Raw genomic sequence first — 20400 nt, forward strand, 5'->3', positions numbered from 1 at the left:
CATCGAGTCTGTGATACCATCCAGCCATCTTATCCTCTGTCATCCCCTTCTCCTCCTGCCCCCCAATCCCTCCCAGCATCAGAGTCTTTTACAATGTGTCAACTCTTCGCATGAGGTGGCCAAAGTACTGGAGTTTCAGCTTTAGCATCATTCCTTCCAAAGAAATCCCAGGGCTGATCTCCTTCAGAATGGACTGGTTGGATCTCCTTGCAGTCCAAGGGACTCTCAAGACTCTTCTCCAACACCACAGTTCAAAAGCATCAGTTCTGCAGCACTCAGCCTTCTTCACTGTCCAACTCTCACATCCATACATTAGCAAAGGAAAAACCATAGTCTTGACTAGACGAAGCTTTGTTGGTAAAGTAATGTCTCTGCTTTTCAATATGCTATCTAGGTTGGTCATAACTTTCCTTCCAAGAAGTAAGCGTCTTTTAATTTCATGGCTGCAGTCACCATCTGCAGTGATTTTGGAGCCCAGAAAAATAAAGTCTGACACTGTTTCCACTGTTTCCTCATCTATTTCCCATGAAGTGATGGGACCGGATGCCATGATCTTCGTTTTCTGAATGTTGAGCTTTAAGCCAACTTTTTCACTCTCCACTTTTACTTTCATCAAGAGGCTTTTGAGTTTCTCTTCACTTTCTGCCATAAGGGTGGTGTCATCTGCATATCTGAGGTTATTGATATTTCTCCCGGCAATATTGATTCCAGCTTGTGTTTCTTCCAGTCCAGCATTTCTCATGATGTACCATGCATAGAAGTTAAATAAGCAGGGTGACAATATACAGCCTTGACGGACTCCTTTTCCTATTTGGAACCAGTCTGTTGTTCCATGTCCAGTTCTAACTGTTGCTTCCTGACCTGCATATAAATTTCTCAAGAGGCAGATCAGGTGGTCTGGTATTCCCATCTCTTTCAGAATTTTCCACAGTTTATTGTGATCCACACAGTCAAAGGCTTTGGCATAGTCAATAAAGCAGAAATAGATATTTTTCTGAAACTCTCTTGCTTTTTCCATGATCCAGCGGAAGTTGGCAATTTGATCTCTGGTTCCTCTGCCTTTTCTAAAACCAGCTTGAACATCAGGAAGTTCACAGTTCACATATTGCTGAAGCCTGGCTTGGAGAATTTTGAGCATTATTTTACTAGCGTGTGAGATGAGTGCAATTGTGCGGTAGTTTGAGCATTCTTTGGCATTGCCTTTCTTTGGGATTGGAATGAAAACTGACCTTTACTAGTCCTGTGGCCACTGCTGAGTTTTCCAAATTTCTTGGCATATTGAGTGCAGCACGTTCAAAGCATCATCTTTCAGGATTTGGAATAGCTCAACTGCAATTCCATCACCTCCACTAGCTTTGTTTGTAGTGATGCTTTCTAAGGACCACTTGACTTCACATTCCAGGATATCTGTCTCTAGGTCAGTGATCACACCATCGTGATTATCTGGGTTGTGAAGATCTTTTTTGTACAGTTCTTCTGTGTATTTTGCCATCTCTTCTTAATATCATCTGTTTCTGTTAGGTTCATACCATTTCTGTCCTTTATCGAGCCCATCTTTGCATGAAATGTTCCTTTGGTATCTCTGATTTTCTTTAAGAGATCCCTCGTCTTTCCCATTCTGTTGTTTTCCTCTATTTCTTTGCACTGATCGCTGAAGAAGGCTTTCTTATCTCTTCTTGCTATTCTTTGGAACTCTGCATTCAGATGTTTATATCTTTCCTTTTCTCCTTTGCTTTTCACTTCTCTTCTTTTCACAGCTATTTGTAACGCCTCCCCAAACAGCCATTTTGCTTTTTTGCATTTTTTTTCCATGGGGATGGTCTTGATCCCTGTCTCCTGTACAATGTCGCAAACCTCAGTCCATAGTTCATCAGGCACTCTATCTATCAGATCTACGCCCTTAAATCTATTTCTCACTTCCACTGTATAATCATAAGGGATTTGATTTAGGTCATATCTGAATGGTCTAGTGGTTTTCCCTACTTTCTTCAATGAATTTGGCAATAAAGAGTTCATGGTCTGAGCCACAGTCTGCTCCTGGTCTTGTTTTTGTTGACTGTATAGAGCTTCTCCGTCTTTGGCTGCAAAGAATATAATCAATCTGATTTCGGTGTTGACCATCTGGTGATGTCCATGTATAGAGTCTTCTCTAGAGGGTGTTTGTTATGACCAGTGCATTTTCTTGGCGAAACTCTATTAGTCTTTCCCCTGCTTCATTCCATATTCCAAGGCCCAATTTGCCTGTTACTCCAGGTGTTTCTTGACTTCCTACTTTTGCATTCCAGTCCCCTATAATGAAAAGGACATCTTTTTTGGGTGTTATTTTAAAAGATCTTGTAGGTCTTCATAGAACTGTTCAACTTCAGCTTCTTCAGTGTTACTGGTTGGGGCATAGACTTGGATTACTGTGATATTGAATGGTTTGCCTTGGAAATGAACAGAGATCATTCTATCGTTTTTGAGATTGCATCCAAGTACTGCATTTCGGACTCTTTTGTTGACCATGATGGCTACTCCATTTCTTCTGAGGGATTCCTGCCTGCAGTAGTAGATATAATGGTCATCTGGATTAAATTCACCCATTCCAGTCCATTTCAGTTTGCTAATTCCTAGAATGTCAACATTCACTCTTGCCATCTCTTGTTTGACCACTTCCAATTTGCCTTGATTCATGGACCTGACATTCCAAGTTCCTATGCAGTATTGCTCTTTACAGCATCAGACCTTGCTTCTATCATCAGTCACATCCACAGCTGGGTATTCTTTTTTTGGCTCCATCCCTTCATTCTGGAATTAACATTCTTTTTTTCTTATAATGCTTCACATTATGCTCACACTTTCTTGTGATTAAAATCAGTTCCAGTCACAAACTGTGAGATATGGTTAGCTTTTTCTTTCCATTTATGAGAAAGTAGAGACTTAGAAGTGCCTTAAAGTTCACATATTTAGTGAGACACAGTCATGACTCAGATTTTCTTAATCTGACTCAAAATTCCATTGTTTTTCCTCAAAACAAATAATAATAACAAAGAAACAAGACCATGCTGGTTCCACAGATGGCTTGTAAATGATGGAGGTCTTTTCCTGTCCCAAGAAAATTTGGCCTTATTTCTTCTTATTGTTACAACTAACATTTTATTTCATTTCCTCACTTGCTACTCTTGCCTATGGGCTCCAGTGATTTAGAGACATGTAGAGGAGACATCTTGAGTATGTGCGTAAGAAAGAAAGAATGCTCAGTATTCTGTCTGTTCCTTTTGTCAAAATTTAAAATAATACCACATGTAGAAATTGCAGCATTCTGGGCAGAACTAAGAAATAAACATTTTTTTTTTTATATCCATTGGTTAGTTTAATTACATGATATTAACTAAAGACAATTTTAATGTTAGACTATTTCTAAACAGTCACATTATTACTAATGTCAAATTGCAGTAATTGCTAGAATCAAAAGTAGAAAAGGCTTAAATTCATGAATACTAAATCTTAGTCCAGAGATGATTCAGCATCTTTAATGTTATTAATGAGATTAGTTGGTTAAAAAGGAAAATTGATAGACTTATTTGAGTGAAATATTTTTGAGAAAAATATTGTTTTACATGTAAGTCAGGAAAGTTAATTCAGAATGATTGGCCCAGGAGGAATATGATTTATATAAGAATTATTAAAATGCAGATTAATTGCACACTAGCCAGTTTTCCTTAGCATGTATGCTAAATTTCATTTCAGTTTCATTTAGTAGAAAAAAATGTTTGCCTCTGACAATTTCTATTTTAATTTCATTTCAGGAACTTAATAGAACCAGTTATCTTATATTTCTATGAGGCAGATATAAATCTTCATCCTGTAGATCTCAAGAAGGGCCATGTATTTTGGGCCTTATTTATATGTGTAGCACATAATTTTATTGAATAGTGTAGTATCTCACTCAGAGAAGTTAAATAGTTGATTTAAATCTCAGTTTTCATTTTATTTTTCTGATGAAATGTTCCCTTATTATCTCAGGTAAAATATCTTACACATGGCTCTGTTTTTTCCTTCTGTTTACATTTTTATAGAAGGGAACTTGTCACATTGGATTGTACCTATCATTTTGTTTATGCTCCTTTACACCATGAACTGTTAAAAGGGACAATTTAGTCAATAGTTATATTTTTGAAAGTCTCTTCTGCTTTTTATTTTTTAAGAAGATGGATTCAACATTCATAGTCCCCAATATATGGGTTAATTATTGATCTTTAACAAGTTACTCCAAAACATAGCAACAAACAACAAACAAACAAAAATTCACTATCTCATCATGTTTTCCTTGGATCAGTAATTCAAGATCTATGTTGCTGGATGGCTCTGTTCTGGCTGTCTGGGAAAGTTGCCGTGAACAGATCAGTCTGAGATGCAGTCATCTGAAGTTTCTGAGATGACTAATTTACATGGCAGGTAGCAGGAAGACTTGAGTCTTGATTAATATGGTTCTGCCAATTAATCAAGAACTGAAAGAATATCCTTATAATATGGCAGCTAGCTTTCCCAAAAGTGAGTGACCTAAGAGAAAGCAATGAGGAAGTCACAATGACTTATATTACCCAGTGCCAGAAACACCATCTTACTTTCATTAGAAGTTGGTCATTAAGTCCAATTCACATATTTATAGGCTCACATGATTACGAAGGCTCAGAAATTCCATTATCTGCTTTCTTCAAGCTGGAGAATCAGGAAAGCTGGTGCTATAATTCAGCCCAAGTCCCTGGAAGTTCAGGGAACCAGAATTGCCAATATCCAAAGGCAGAAAATAGATGTTCCATTTCCCAGCTTAAGCAGACAACACATGCATCCACCTTCCACCTTTTTGTTCTATTCATGTTCTCATAAAATGGGATAATGTCTACTTGCTTTCGTAAAGAAGATCTTCATAAGTCAGTCTACTGATTTAAATTCTAATCTCTTCCAGAAGCATGCTCAAATGCATATCCAGAAATGCTTTACCAGCTATCTGGTCATCACTTGTTCAGTCACAAGCAGTTCAACTCTTTGTGACCCCATGGACTGCAGCATGCCAGGCTTCCATCTCCTTCACCATTTCCCAGAGTTTGCTCAAACTTGTCCATTGAGTCAGTGATACAATTCATGCATCTCATCCTCTGTTGTCCCCTTCCCCTCCTGCCCTCAATCTTTCCCAGAATCAGGATCTTTTCCAATGAGTTGGCTGTTTGCATCGGGTAGCTAAAGTATTGAAGCTTCAGCATCAGCATCAGTCCTTCCAGTGAATATTAAAAGTTGATTTCCTTTACAATTGACTGGTTTGAACTCTTTGCAGTCCAAGGGACTCTGTAGAGTCATTTCCAGCACCACAGTTCAAAAGCATCAATTCTTTATGATGCTATAATTCTCAGTCTTCTTTATGATCCAGATCTCACATCCATACAAGACTACTGGGAAAACCATAACTTTGACTAGACAGACCTTTGTTGGAAAACTGATGTCTCTGCTTTTTAATACACTGTCTAGTTTTGTCATAGGTTTCCTTCCAAGGAGCAAGCGTTCTTCAGTTACATGGCTGCAGTCACCATCTGCAGTGATTTTGGAGCCCAAGAAAATTTGTTTATCTCTCACTGTTTACAGTTTTTTCCACATTTATTTGCCATGAAGTGATGGGACCAGATGCCATGATGTTTGTTTTATGAATGTTGAGTTTTAAGCCAGCTTCCTCACTGTCCTTTTGCAACTTCATCAAAAGGCTCTTTAGTTTTCTTTCTTTTTCTGCCATTAGGGTAGTATCATCTGCATATCTGAGTTTGTTGCTATTTCTCCCAGCAATCCTGATTCCAGATTGTGATTCAAATAGCCTGGTATTTCACATGATGTACTCTGCATAGAAGTTAAATAAGCATGGTGACAATATACAGCCTGAAATTCTCCTTTTCTAATTTAGAACCTGTCTATTCTTCCATGTCTGGTTCTAACTGTTGCTTCTTTACCTGAATACAGGTTTCTCAGGAGGCAGGTTAGGTGGTCTGATATTCCCATTTGTTTAAGAATTTTCCATAGTTTGTTATGATCCACATGATCAAAGAAGCAGAAGTATTTTTCTAGAATTCTGTTCCTTTTCCTATGATTCAACAGATGTTGGCAATTTGATCTCTGGTTCCTCTGCATTTCTAAATCAAGCTTGTACATATGGAAGTTCTCAATTCACATACTGTTGAAGGCTATTTTGAAAGATTTTGAGCATTACCTTGCTAGCCTGTTAATTCACACATAATTAGTCTAATAAAATAGACACATAAAATTAACCATCACAGGAGTGTCAAAGAATCTATGGACATATTTTAAACTACCACATCCACTAACCTCCTACTACATTTATCTATATCTATATCTATATCTATATCTCGGAGAAGGCAATGGCACACCACTCCGGTACTCTTGCCTGGAGAATCCCATGGATGGAGGAGCCTGGTGGGCTGCAGTCCATGGGGTCGCTAAGAGTCGGACACGACTGAGCGACTTCACTTTCACTTCTCACTTTCATGCATTGGAGAAGGAAATGGCAACCCACTCCAGTGTTCTTGCCTGGAGAATCCCAGGGACGGGGGAGCCTGGTGGGCTACCGTCTATGGGGTTGCACAGAGTCAGACATGACTGAAGCAACTTAGCAGCATATATATATATATATATATATATATATATAGTTGTTTGTTTGTTTGTTTGTTTCCAAGGATCATTTAAGAACTTTCAGCTAACTGTAACTGGTCTTTGTAGGTATACTAGGGTAGGCAAACTCATGGATATCTTTTATTTACACTTAAGTTTAAAAATTGATTTGAATCCTTCACCAAGCTTCAGCTATTCTTTTTGTGATCTGTAACAGTAGATTTGTCATAAGGATTTATGAGAATTAAATGAAAAAATGCATATAAAGCACTAAATTTGTGACTGCTAGATAGGAAGCTGTTAACATTAAGTGTTGAGATCACTAATATTAACTGCCATAATTGTGATCACAGGCAGACGTGAAGTTCCTTCACCTTGTGTTTTTCTTTGCTGAGTTGTGTTTTGTCTCATCGCAAAGGTAAAAGGGATGCTCAGTTCATGAACAGCCCTAGTTTTCTTCCACATGGTTGAATGGAAAATGAAAAGGAACAGAAGATCCTGTGGAAGAATTGAACTTTTACCTCCTTACTTATCTCACTGGAAAATAGGTCTCTTATTTTAAAGCTTCTATGTCATGCTTAATATAGATCCAAATATTCCCTTTTGTTTAATAGGAAGGAGAGGAAGAGCACCCCATAGACTTCAGAAGTTTTGCAGGATAGTTAACACATTGCCTGATATTGTAAAATCTCAAGTAAAATATGCCGGGGTCCAGCCCCAGCTGATCCAGGGTATTCGAAGCAGGGACAGTGTCGGTGAGGATCAGGATACAATAGCTTCAATTAGATATTAATTAGAGATGTAAAGAGTAATAGAATGAGGATAGCTCAGCAGGAAAGTTCAGTGGAGAAAAGAAGCTGAGTAGCTTGGTTTACGCGGGAAATCAATAAAACTTCAAGACAAGAAGTTTGCACCACTTATGTAGGCCGCAGGCGTCCTTCCATTCTCCCGAAGGAGAGGAGACACTGAGGCCTCCCCAGTCGGATCTTAGAAGCCCAGGCATAATTAGTAAGCATGGCGGGTTCCGTGCTCCAGATGGAGACTCAGCCAGAATGAGAGAGAGAATGACATGGGGAGACCAGTATTTCGAGAAATTGATCCCAATTCTTTATTTTCTATGGTCTACTTTTATACACTGAGATGTTATGCAAAAGTCACACGGGGTCAGCAGTCCTGACTTTTATCAAAGTCAGGTGCTTCATACAAATGTATACAGAGGTCTTAGGGGTGTTACATCATCTTCTGGCCAGGGGGCCTGCTGACAATTTATGACCCTCTCCTTGTGACAGCGGTCAGTCAACCAGGACACTTATTTCTCCAGGGGTGATTATTCTTAAAACAGACGCCACCCAAGTAAAGTTACATTCCTATAGGGTGAGGGTGTAGTGGGTTTTAGTTAAGGAAATAATTTACTTAGCCTAAGGTCTAACATGATTAATATCAAAGGTTAATACTTATTTCTTCTATATATTCATTAATGTGTGTAAGGGCAGGGGATATGGAGACTTAGCAACAAACATTGGCTCAACAAATGAAAAACCCTTCACCAATACAATTTCTAATCAGCCCATTATACTTATACTAATAGTTTTCTAACTTTTCTAAGGAACCTGTTTTTAGAAGGTTTAAAGCATCTCATGCCTCTCACGGTTGGGAGGCTGTGAGCAATCACATGTGGCCGGACAAGCCCGTCAGGCAGGCTAGAGAACCTTCAGAGGAGTTTGTAGGTTAAAACACTCTTGTCATGCCCAGGAGTTTTTATTAACTGGAGGTCTAAGTTAACTCCTTCTCCAAAAGAGGTGGTGGGGGACAGCCCCCCGTAAAGTCAGAGGTGTAGGTGAGAGTACAAAGTAGTAAAGTAGGCAGGCTCTGGTTATGGGGATAGATGCTCAAGGATTTCCAGGGGGACTCCTGAGGTTCGATCCTGCCTTTGCGTATGTCGAGCCTCCTTCCTCATGACTTTTGCCACGGGCGGAGTGCCTCACTCTGGCCCCCAACAAAAATGTGTTGGCTTAATTCATATATGAATGAATAGAATTTGTGAGTATTATAAAACCCCATATTAATAAGTAGTATTTTACTCATTTTACTTGAAATGAATAGTCACAGAGTACTTTTTTACCTCAACATGCTCTTTGATGGCTGGATACAAAAAAAGAAAACATGGAATTTGGGGTTAAAAAGTTGCCTAAATGACTTTATTAAGTGGGAAGTCAAGCCATTTATTTCCTAAATAATTACTTTCATCTAAGTCTCAAAATGACCATTCATTCTATTTTATCTTGCCAATTTAGAGTTGTTTCTAGAACACAATAAAGGGAATAGAGATAAAATTTATTGCTTTCATTTTTCTACTCTTACTAGGAGTGAAATTAAAATACATACATAATTCTATTTTTTCTCAAAGGAAAATTATTCCCATTTACTCTCATTTCTAGAAATAGCCTGAACACAATTTTAACAACTACTTTATTCAAGTCCTATATTGTTAACTAATGGGTGGTTGAAACATATGATGTGCCCTAGATAGTCTAATGGAGAAGGAAATGGCAAGCCACTCCAGTGTTCTTGCCTGGAGAATCCCAGGGACGGGGGAGCCTGGTGGGCTGCCGTCTATGGGGTCGCATGGAGTCGGACACGACTGAAGTGACTTAGCAGCAGATAGACTAATTGGAGCAGGAAATGGCAGCCCAATCCAGTGTTCTTGTCTAGAGAATCCCAGGGACAGGGGAGCCTGGTGGGCTGCCATCTATGGGGTCACACAGAGTCCGGTTCGACTGAAGCAACTTAGCAGCAGCAGCAGATAAGCTAATGACATAACATGTTGTAACATTAATGAGTGTTACTAATGAGTGGTAACACTCAACCCAGGAAGCCAAAGTCTTTCCATTTCCCTTCTCTTTCTTTTCAACTGACTTGACATTTGGTAATATTTCTGAAGTTAGTGTTAGCATTTTTGTTTAGATGTTTTATTCAGATTACACCTGAAGAAAACATGAAATCATGGCAAAGAATACCTGAATTTGGATCCCTCTTTCCAGATGGTTTTCCTCTCAGCATCAGCAAAATATCACAACTTTTTTTTTTTTTTTTTTCCCTAAGAGAGATGGCCTAGACAGGAATACAAATTCAGGTATTTTTTGCTGTGATTTCATGTCTGGGTTTGTTCCATGCAAAATAACCACATAAAGAAGAAAAAGGTACTGGTCAAAATATTACTTATTTGAAAATAAAATATGAATTATTCTTCTAACCTCATGATGGGAAAAGCCAGGTTCATTGTTAATCCACTCTTCACTCTCTGTTGCTACCTGGCTTTCCTGCCACATTCCCAACCTACCATGTCAAAGCAAGTAAAACAGACATTGAAAATCTACATGTGAAGACTAACACAGAAAGAGCCTTTGTAGAAAGTTTAGAAAGTTCTAGGGACATTCTCTAAGACCCAACCTTAAAACTTTGGTTTCTCTTCAGACTTATGAGTTCCTAGTATAAGTTCCATGCTAGATTTTTTACAAAGTGAATTCATTTTATTCCATTCACTTTTACACTCTGAGCATTAATAAACCTACTGAGCTTTGCTTTCTGCAAGAGCCTTGTTTTTAGGACAGTAGAATAGGAGGAAGACGCAAAGGTGAAACTGTGTGTCAGTTTTGAATACATTTTCTTGTTTGATGCCCTTTTCAATAGCTTGAATGTTAAAGCTATTTTTGTTATAATTCATTCATTCTTTCATTTGGATTATAAGTAGTAATTGAAATAACCGTTACAAAGGAAGTAGAAGATTGAACCTGAGAAAATGAGGTAGTGATAAACCAAACATTTAAAGAAGTTGATGGTACATTTAAGCCAAAGAGCATAGTTGAAGAATATTCTACACATTTGAAGGATAATTTTGGAGTACTGAACTGGCCATTTTTGCCTGAAAAATCCTATGGACAGAGGAGCCTGGGGGACTACAGTCCCTGGGGTCACAAAGAGTCAGACATGATTGAGTGACTGAGCACACACACCGAACTAGACGTTAGCGGAGTAAAGAAGTGAAATGAGTTAAAGAGAAAAAAAAAATCTCAGAATCCTGCCTAGACTTATTCTATGGCTAGTTATTGTTTGAGTTTTATCTTATTAACAGTTTGTAGAAGTTCTGTTACTATAATCCCATCTGAATGAATCAAAAATGTAAAGAAATTTAATGTTGATTTGTTTTTCAAAGACACAGTACACAGTACAAGGTAGTAGATTCATTATGAATGCAGCTGTTTGGAGATCATTAACTTGAAAATTTTAGTAAGTTTAAAACTTTGCATCAAAACCAGTGAGGAACTTGCTGTATTATAAACCATGTCAGGTAGTACATACTTGGGATGAATCCTTTGGTATTATTAAGAACTCCCACAGATGAAATAATTGCTAGATGTAAAATTTCACAGCGGTCAATTAACTGGAAGGGATATCTCTGACAAACTTCAGAATGGGTAATCTGATGAGTAAGGTAGAAGAAATTAATTTGCATAATAATGTGGCACTCACAGATTGTTCTGTTTCTTCAGAGTTGAGTGTTAGCTGTTGCATGTTTCTGATTTGAAACATATTAGCACAGCAATCAGAGCAGAAAAAGAAATAAAAGGAATCCAAACTGGAAAAGAAGAAGTAAAACTCTCACTATTTGCAGATGACATTATCCTCTACATAGAAAACCCTAAAGATTCCACCAGAAAATTACTAGAAATAATCAATGACTATAGTAAAGTTGCAGGATATAAAATCAACACACAGAAATCCCTTGCATTCCTATACACTAATAATGAGAAAACAGAAAGAGAAATTAAGGAAACAATTCCATTCACCATTGCAATGGAAAGAATAAAATACTTAGGAATATATGGAATATATCTACCTAAAGAAACTAAAGACCTATATATAGAAAACTATAAAACACTGGTGAAAGAAATCAAAGAGGACACTAATAGATGGAGAAATATACCATGTTCATGGATTGGAAGAATCAATATAGTGAAAATGAGTATACTACCCAAAGCAATTTATAGATTCAATGCAATCCCTATCAAGCTACCAACAGTATTCTTCACAGAGCTAGAACAAATAATTTCACAATTTGTATGGAAATACAAAAAACCTCGAATAGCCAAAGTGATCTTGAGAAAGAAGAATGGAACTGGAGGAATCAACCTACCTGACTTCAGGCTCTACTACAAAGCCACAGTTATCAAGACAGTATGGTACTGGCATAAAGACAGAAATATAGATCAATGGAATAAAATAGAAAGCCCAGAGATAAATCCACGCACATATGGACACCTTATCTTTGGCAAAGGAGGCAAGAATATACAATGGATTAAAGACAATCTCTTTAACAAGTGGTGCTGGGAAATCTGGTCAACCACTTGTAAAAGAATGAAACTGGACCACTTTCTAACACCATACACAAAAATAAACTCAAAATGGATTAAAGATCTAAACGTAAGACCAGAAACTATAAAACTCCTAGAGGAGAACATAGGCAAAACACTCTCTGACATACATCACAGCAGGATCCTCTATGACCCACCTCCCAGAATATTGGAAATAAAAGCAAAAATAAACAAATGGGACCTAATTAACCTTAAAAGCTTCTGCACATCAAAGGAAACTATTAGCAAGGTGAAAAGACAGCCTTCAGAATGGGAGAAAATAATAGCAAATGAAGCAACTGACAAACAACTAATCTCAAAAATATACAAGCAACTCCTACAGCTCAACTCCAGAAAAATAAACGACCCAATCAAAAAATGGGCCAAAGAACTAAATAGACATTTCTCCAAAGAAGACATACAGATGGCTAACAAACACATGAAAAGATGCTCAACATCACTCATTATCAGAGAAATGCAAATCAAAACCACTATGAGGTACCATTTCACACCAGTCAGAATGGCTGCGATCCAAAAGTCTACAAATAATAAATGCTGGAGAGGGTGTGGAGAAAAGGGAACCCTCTTACACTGTTGGTGGGAATGCAAACTAGTACAGCCACTATGGAGAACAGTGTGGAGATTCCTTAAAAAACTGGAAATAGAACTGCCTTATGATCCAGCAATCCCACTGCTGGGCATACACACTGAGGAAACCAGAAAGGAAAGAGATACCAATGTTCATCGCAGCACTGTTTATAATAGCCAGGACATGGAAGCAACCTAGATGTCCATCAGCAGATGAATGGATAAGAAAGCTGTGGTACATATACACAATGGAGTATTACTCAGCCATTAAAAATAATACATTTGAATCAGTTCTAATGAGGTGGATGAAACTGGAGCCTATTATACAGAGTGAAGTAAGCCAGAAGGAAAAACACCAATACAGTATACTAACGCATATATATGGAATTTAGAAAGATGGTAACAATAACCCGGTGTACGAGACAGCAAAAGAGACACTGATGTATAGAACAGTCTTATGGACTCTGTGGGAGAGGGAGAGGGTGGGAAGATTTGGGAGAATGACATTGAAACATGTAAAATATCATGTAAGAAACGAGTTGCCAGTCCAGGTTCAATGCACGATACTGGATGCTTGGGGCTAGTGCACTGGGACGACCCAGAAGGATGGTATGGGGAGGGAGGAGGGAGGAGGGTTCAGGATGGGGAACACATGTATACCTGTGGCGGATTCATTTCGATATTTGGCAAAACTAATACAATTATGTAAAGTTTAGAAATAAAATAAAATTAAAAAAAAAAGAAACGTATTAGCAAATTCGAACTCCATTACTTTCCATTTATTAAATTTTTCAACAATAAAAAATGTTGAATTTCAAACCATTGACAGTGTCCTTATGAAGATGATTTTCCCTCTTTTTGTTTATATTTAGGATATAGAACACAGAAAAGAGTTTATCTCCCAACCTAACAGAAAAATCAGACAGACTGAATGTAAATTTATAATTCATCTTGAAACTATCATAAAGTTAAGATTGTAGTGCAGCCAAGTAGCTTGAAATTCAAGGAAAGAAAGGTATCACCAAAGAGATATGAGTTTCAAACAGTAGATAACCTTGGATACAGTACAGCATTAGTAATATTTCAGCTAAAATTTTGAAGCAGTTCATAAGATAATGTGAGTTAATGTAATAGTATAGAGTCCATGGGGCTTTCAGAAACAAGTTCTGAAACATTAGTTCTCACTTGAGTCTCTCTTCCACAGATGTCATCACAGGCGTTTGAGAAGAATTATTGTTGTTTAGTCGCTAAGTTGTGTCTGACTCTTTTGCGACCACTTGGACTATTACCCATCAGACTTCTCTGTCCATGGGATTTCCCAGGCAAGAACACTGGAGTGGGTTCCCATTTCCTCTACAGGGGGTCTTTCTGACCCAGGGATAGAACCCACATCTCCTGCATTGACAGGTGGATTCTTTAAAACTGAGCCACCAGGGAAGCCCTAAGAAGGATTAGAAGCTAAAAGAAAAAAAAAAAAAATATATTGTTAGGCCTGGGTAGTGGAAATAACAAAAATCCTTGCCTTGAACTTTGTATCTTAAGGCAAAAAGGCCTTTTTTCCCTTGAAAAAAGGACGGCAAACCCTGAGATCCTAATGACAGCTGAAGAACATTGCAACTGGAGGAGAGAAACAGAGAAAAACAAAGAAAACAAAAATCTCTACATTTGGGAAATGAATGGAAAATGCTTTGGTCCCATCTAATGCTGGGGAAGAAGCAGGACCACTGTAAAACCCCACAACGAAGATCCAGAAATACACGCAACACATACATCGGTGCCAGAGATGAGGTGTCCCGTATCCTGAACACAAACTAGAAAATACTGAGAGCGTTAGTTTGCTAGAGCTGCCATTAACAAAATATCACAGACTGGGTAGCTTAAACAACAGAAATTTATTTCCTCAACAGTACTGGAGGCTGGAAGTCCAAAATCGAGTTGTCAGTAGCTCTCTCCTTGGCTTGCAGATAGATGTCCCCTTGCTGTGTTTTCACATGGTATTTCCTGTTATGCACACAGTTCTGGTGTCTCTTTATCTGTCTAGATTTTCTCTTCTTATGAAGTCGTGTGTTCAGTAGGATTGGGGCCCACCCTAAGGGCCTCTTCTTAATGTAATCACCTCTTTAAAGGCCCTATCTGCAAACATAGTCACATTGAGAGCTTCTGGACCAGAGGTTAGGGCTTCACCATAAAGTCTGAGGCCACACATTTAGCTAAAGCACTGAGTAACCGTAAAGCAGCTGTCTACCACTGGGAGAGGCTAGAGGGCAGAGAGAGACCTTCTGTGAGTAATATGCACATAGGAACACTCCAAAGCTGAAAGTGAACAGGAACATTGAGATTACTCCAGGAACCCTGCCCCCACACTAAGCAAAAGGTAACACTGGAGAAATACGAAGCCAACGTTAGATGAATAGAAGGGAATCCTAAGCACAACATCCAAAGTCAGTATACCTCTTAGTTCCCTCACACACACTAAAGTTCTGGCAAATAAGATGCATGCACATTTTCTAGCATAAAGATCATTCATCTCAGTCTTTCCTACACAAGTTTTACAGAATCAGAGTATAAAACAAAAAACATGAACACACAGGTACACGCACACACACACAAACATGCACACATGTACACTTTGCAGAGACAAAATAATCAGAAGCACTGGAATTGGAAATGACCCAGATGTTGAATTTCTCAAGAAATGCAAAGTAACTATGATTAATATGCTAAGGGTTTAATTGCCTATAGTGGATAATATGAATGACTATGTGGGAATTTTACTGGAAATGTGCAAACTAATGAGTCAAACTGAAATGCTACAAATAAAAATGAATTAATAACAAAAAGATGAAGAATGTCTTTGATAGAATTATCAATAAATTCAACACATTTAAAGAAAGAATACATAAAATTTCCATATGTCAATATAAATTATTGAAACAAAATTTCAAAATGATAAAAGAATAAACAAAGCAATAATCTAAGATGTGTTAAAATAAAAAAATGGTGACCAATTCCATGAACAAAGTCAGTTTAGTCATACACACAAAACTTGATTTATTTTGCAAGACTAATTTTATTCTGTGTCATTTCTTATTTGTGCTTCTGAGATTCATAAGGGAAACTTAAAGTGTTTCCTGAAAATTAACCAATTCTTTATCATTTGAGAAAATTCTAACACTATAACCACTGAGAAGAGTAAGCAGTCATTGCTTTGTCACCATATAAGCTGCTTTACAACGAAAGCCTAAACCTAACGCTGTGTTTGGGTTTGAAATGTTCCTTATTCATAAACTGTATCTTGGGTGTGTATCCAGTAAAGTTTTACAATACTACTCTGTTTATTCACTGGTAGGACTTTTTGGCAAAGCTCTGGGATAATATCAAATCATTGGATACCTGTGTAATTGGAACCTCAGAGTAAAAATAAAGATTAATCAAGAAAAAGTCAGACTTACTTTGGAATTGTAAGACATGTTAAGATTCAAAAATTGATCACTGAGATGCATTCATTAAAACGCTAAAGAAAATTAATGTGACAATGTTTAATAGATTTATAAAATGTGACAATATTCAATCACTATTGTTGATTTTTAAGAGCAATTTACAAATATAAAGGGGATACTTAATCCTGATAGTGAGCACCTATTAAAGTAATCTATATTTAGTACCACATACATTGTTGAAAAGCAACAAAAATAACAAACAAAAAATGAGAAACTCAACTTTATTGAAGTTAAAAACTTTTGCTTTGCAAAAACTGTTAAGAAAATGAGAGAAGAAACCATAGGCTGGGAGAAAATATTTGCAAATTGTATACCTGTTAAAGAAAAAAAAAAACTGGAAGTTGGCATTGAAGTCTGACCTTTTATAACTGGTAAAACTGATGAAAGTTTAAATATTTGCACTAATTTAAATACATAGGCTTATGTATAAAAATATGCAACCGTAGAAGGAGCTGTAGAGTATGGTTACCAGAATCTGAAAGTCTGTTCACATCTCTGAGTTACAACTTCCTCCATCTAAGCTGTATAAAAGTCCATTTTGACCTTTAGTATTTCTAAATATGAAAAAAAATCCCAGGCATTCTAAAGGAGAATCTCAAGTGAAAATAAAAAAGAAAAGAGAAAATGATATAACACAAAATCTAAGTTATGTGGCAATAATGTTTGATAGACTATTTATTAAGATACTCAGATACAGTATCTTGATTTTATATATATATATATAATCCAAGCATGTGCTATTGTCATTCTTTGTTTTAGGATCTATATTTGCAGGACTTGAAATTTCACCTCATACCTGCCAAAGATTTCTGCATTTTCAAAGATTTGTATTTATGAATATACATAGATAAATGTATGTCTTTCTTCTCTTGAATTATCCTAATATCATTCTCTACTATGTCCCATATTTGCTGCTTTTCCTAAACTTGAGCATCTACTCACTTGGGAGCAGCCTCTTTTCTATGATCCCATATCCTCATAAGATTGGTCATTGATGCCAGGCATATGTAATTGAGATTTAATAATAACAGTAACAGCAAGTGTGTCTGTATCATCAATATAGAAGATGATTTATAATTCAATATTAGATGTCTGTCTTCTTAAAAAAAGTCTTTACCTGCACTGCATCTTCAGATTTTGCTTTCATTTATTTCCTTCTCTCCCTCCTTTTCCCTCTTTCTGCACATTTCTGCTTACTGTTTTTTTTTTCTTTCTTTCTTTCTTTCAACAGACGCTGGCTTTCATACCTGTTTTTGCTATTCTTTCAATAACCAAATTACACAAACACATTCATGGCCTCTGCACTTGTTTTTCCCTCTGCTTGGCCCATTATCCCTTTTGTTAACTGCATGGATTATTCTGTCACAGCATTTACCTAAAAGCAGTTTTTCTTAGCAGCTCCCCTAACTACCATCTTAAATTGCATCTGCCCATTACAATTGCTTTATTTTCCCAATTACACTTACTACTTAACATACACGTATATTATTTTTGTTATCTATTGTCTCCGCCTCCTTTATAACGAAATTGTGAGTTCTACTGTGTATTGAGTTTTGAATTTGCTTAGGAACTTCTCTCCTTTAAGGGAGTTGAGGACAAGAGTAAAATATTGTTCACTACAGCCAAAAATTTAGTATTTTAAATATGGCAGATGTCTGTTTTTTGTTATTTTTCCCATATTGATTTCTAAAACAAAATATAGTGTTAGGAAATAATAGACACAAAATATGGTTTAAACTTTGTCTTCGATGGGGTTTAGTGGGAGAGATGAGTTATTCTTTTATGTGTTAAATCTTTCTTAACTTGTGGAGGTGGTAATGTTAAGATCACTGATGGTATATTGAAGTTAAAATAGAAAGTGTGAATATTCAAAAATGAATGGCAACAGCAAATCTGTAATCAACAAATGAGAATGTAACTGAGTCACCAAACCAAGGACTAGCAGAAAATATCAAAAGTATAACCTACTGAAAGGTAGGAAATCTGTTCCCATCACTAAAAATGTGCCTCATACATTAGAAGTACTCAAAACATATTTGTTGAATTTATAAATTGGTAAGTTTAGAATCAGAGATATGAGGACTAATTGTGAATAAAGATCAGTGAGGTTAGTGAATATATCTTTGGAACAGATTTAGTTAATATTTCTAATCTCATGATCTGATGCATAGGAGGATCAATGATACTCAGATTACCAAAAAAAAAAAAAATTCTTTAAAAATAAACAGAATGATCTTTATCATGATTTGTCATCCTTTATACCCTTAAAACTAGGTACCAAACAGTATAACCTCAATAGTGTGCGTTTGCTTCAGGCTTGTTTCATCAGTTTCATTTTACTAATTCATTAAAGAGGACTGAGATATTTTCTTTCAGTACTGAATGTTAATGGTCAGATATAAAATAATGTCTTCTCAATTGTGAAATTATATTGGGTTAACAGATAATAGCTACATATCAAGCAACATATCATAGCAAGCACCCTTTTCCGAAAACCAAAGAGAAAACTCTAGACCTGGACATCACCAGATAGTCAATATTGGAATCAGATTGATTATGTTTTTTGAAGCAAAGGTGGAGAAACTCTATACAGTAAGCAAAAACAAGACCTGGATCTGACTGTAGCTCAGATCATAAGTTCCTTATTGCAGTATGCAGGCTTAAATTGATGACAGTAGGGAAACCCCATAGACCATTCCAGTATGACATAAATCATACCCCTTATGATTAAACTGGAGGTGACAAATAGATTCAAGGGATTAGACCTGGTAGACAGAGTCCCCGAAGAACTATGGACAGAGGTTCATAACAGTGTACAAGATTCAGTGACAAAAACCATCCAAAGAAAAAGAAATGCAAGAAGGCAAGGTGGTTGTCTAAGTAGACTTTATACATAGCTGAGGAAAGAAGAGAAGCAAAAAGCAAGGGAGAAAGGGAAAGATATACCCAACTGAGTGCAGAGTTCCAGAGAATTGCAAGGAGAGATAAGAAGGCCCTCTTAAATGAACAATGTAAAAAGATAGAGAAAATCAATAGAATGGGAAAGACTAGAGATGTCTTCAAGAAAATTGGAGATATCAAGATATGAAAGAATGGGCACAATAAAACACAGAATGGTCTAAAAGACCTAACAGAATTAGAAGAGGTTAATAAGAGGTAGCAAGAATACACAGAAGAACTGGGGGAAAAAATCTTAATGACCAAGATAACCACAACAGTGTGATCACTCACCTAGAGCCAGACATCCTGGAGTGTGAAGTCAAGTGGGCTTTAGAAAGGATCACTATGAACAAAGCTAATGAAGCTGAATTCAATCTGAGCTATTTCAAGTCCTAAAATGTGATGCTGTTAAAGTGACGCACTCAATACGTCAGCAAATTTGGGAACCTGAGCAGTGGCCTGAGGACTGGAAAAGGTCAGTTTTCATTCCAAACTCAGCAAAGGGCAATGCTAAAGAATGTTCAAACAACCAAAAACCTTTACTCATTTCACATGATAGTAAGTTTATGCTTGAAATCCTTCAATATAGGCTTCAGCAGTATGTGAACTGAGAAATTCCAGATGTAAAAGCTGGGTTTTGAAGAGGCAGAGGAATCAGAGATCAAATTGGCAACATTCCTTGGATCATGGATAAAGCAAAGGATTCCAGAAATATATTTACTTCTGCTTCATTGACTATGCTAAAGCCTTTGAATGTGTAAACTGCAACAAGCCATGAAAAACTCTTCAAGGGATGGGAGTACCTTTCCTGTCTCATGAAAAACTCATATGCATATCAAGAAGCAACAGTTAGAAGCAGACATGGAACAAGTGATTGGTTCCAAATTGAGAAAGGAGTATATGACAAAGCTGTATATTATCACCCTGCATATTTAACTTCTATGCAAAGTGCATCATGCAAATTTCTGGACTAGATGAATCACAAGCTGGAATCAAGATTGCTGGGAGAAATATCAATAACCTCAGATATGCAGATGATACCACCGTAATGGCAGACAGTGAAGAGGAACTAAAGAACCTCTTGATGAGGGAGAAAGAAGAGAGTGATAAAGTTGACTTGAAACTCAACACCAAGAAAACTAAGATCATGACATCTAGTCCCATCACTTCATGTCAAACTGATGAAAATATGGCAACAGTGACAAATTTTGTTGGGTTCCAAAATCACTGTGGATGGTGACTGCAGCCACAAAATTAAAAGACACTTGCTCCTTGGAAGGAAATCTATGAAAAACCTAGACAGTGTGTTA

The 20400-nt window shown here is 37.0% G+C and overlaps 1 long non-coding RNA gene across 3 annotated transcripts in view; it reads left to right on the plus strand.

The window, feature by feature from the left end:
• The window catches only part of LOC147349189 (uncharacterized), a 300984-nt gene that overhangs the window by 239787 nt on the left and 40797 nt on the right, over nucleotides 1-20400 (plus strand). For 2 of the 3 annotated variants that reach the window (XR_015149530.1, XR_015149532.1), the window contains exon 3: nucleotides 13855-15490. The exons of the other annotated variant lie outside the window; for it this stretch is intronic. This is a non-coding gene — a long non-coding RNA (uncharacterized LOC147349189). Of the gene's footprint in view, nucleotides 1-13854; nucleotides 15491-20400 lie in introns of those variants that run through there. 3 annotated transcript variants of the gene reach the window in all.

The sequence above is a fragment of the Bos grunniens genome, chromosome 21 (assembly GCF_055505025.1).
Source record: "Bos grunniens cultivar Pamir isolate PY7600 chromosome 21, Bosgru_T2T1.0, whole genome shotgun sequence".
In the NCBI taxonomy this organism is placed as follows: Eukaryota; Metazoa; Chordata; class Mammalia; order Artiodactyla; family Bovidae; genus Bos; species Bos grunniens.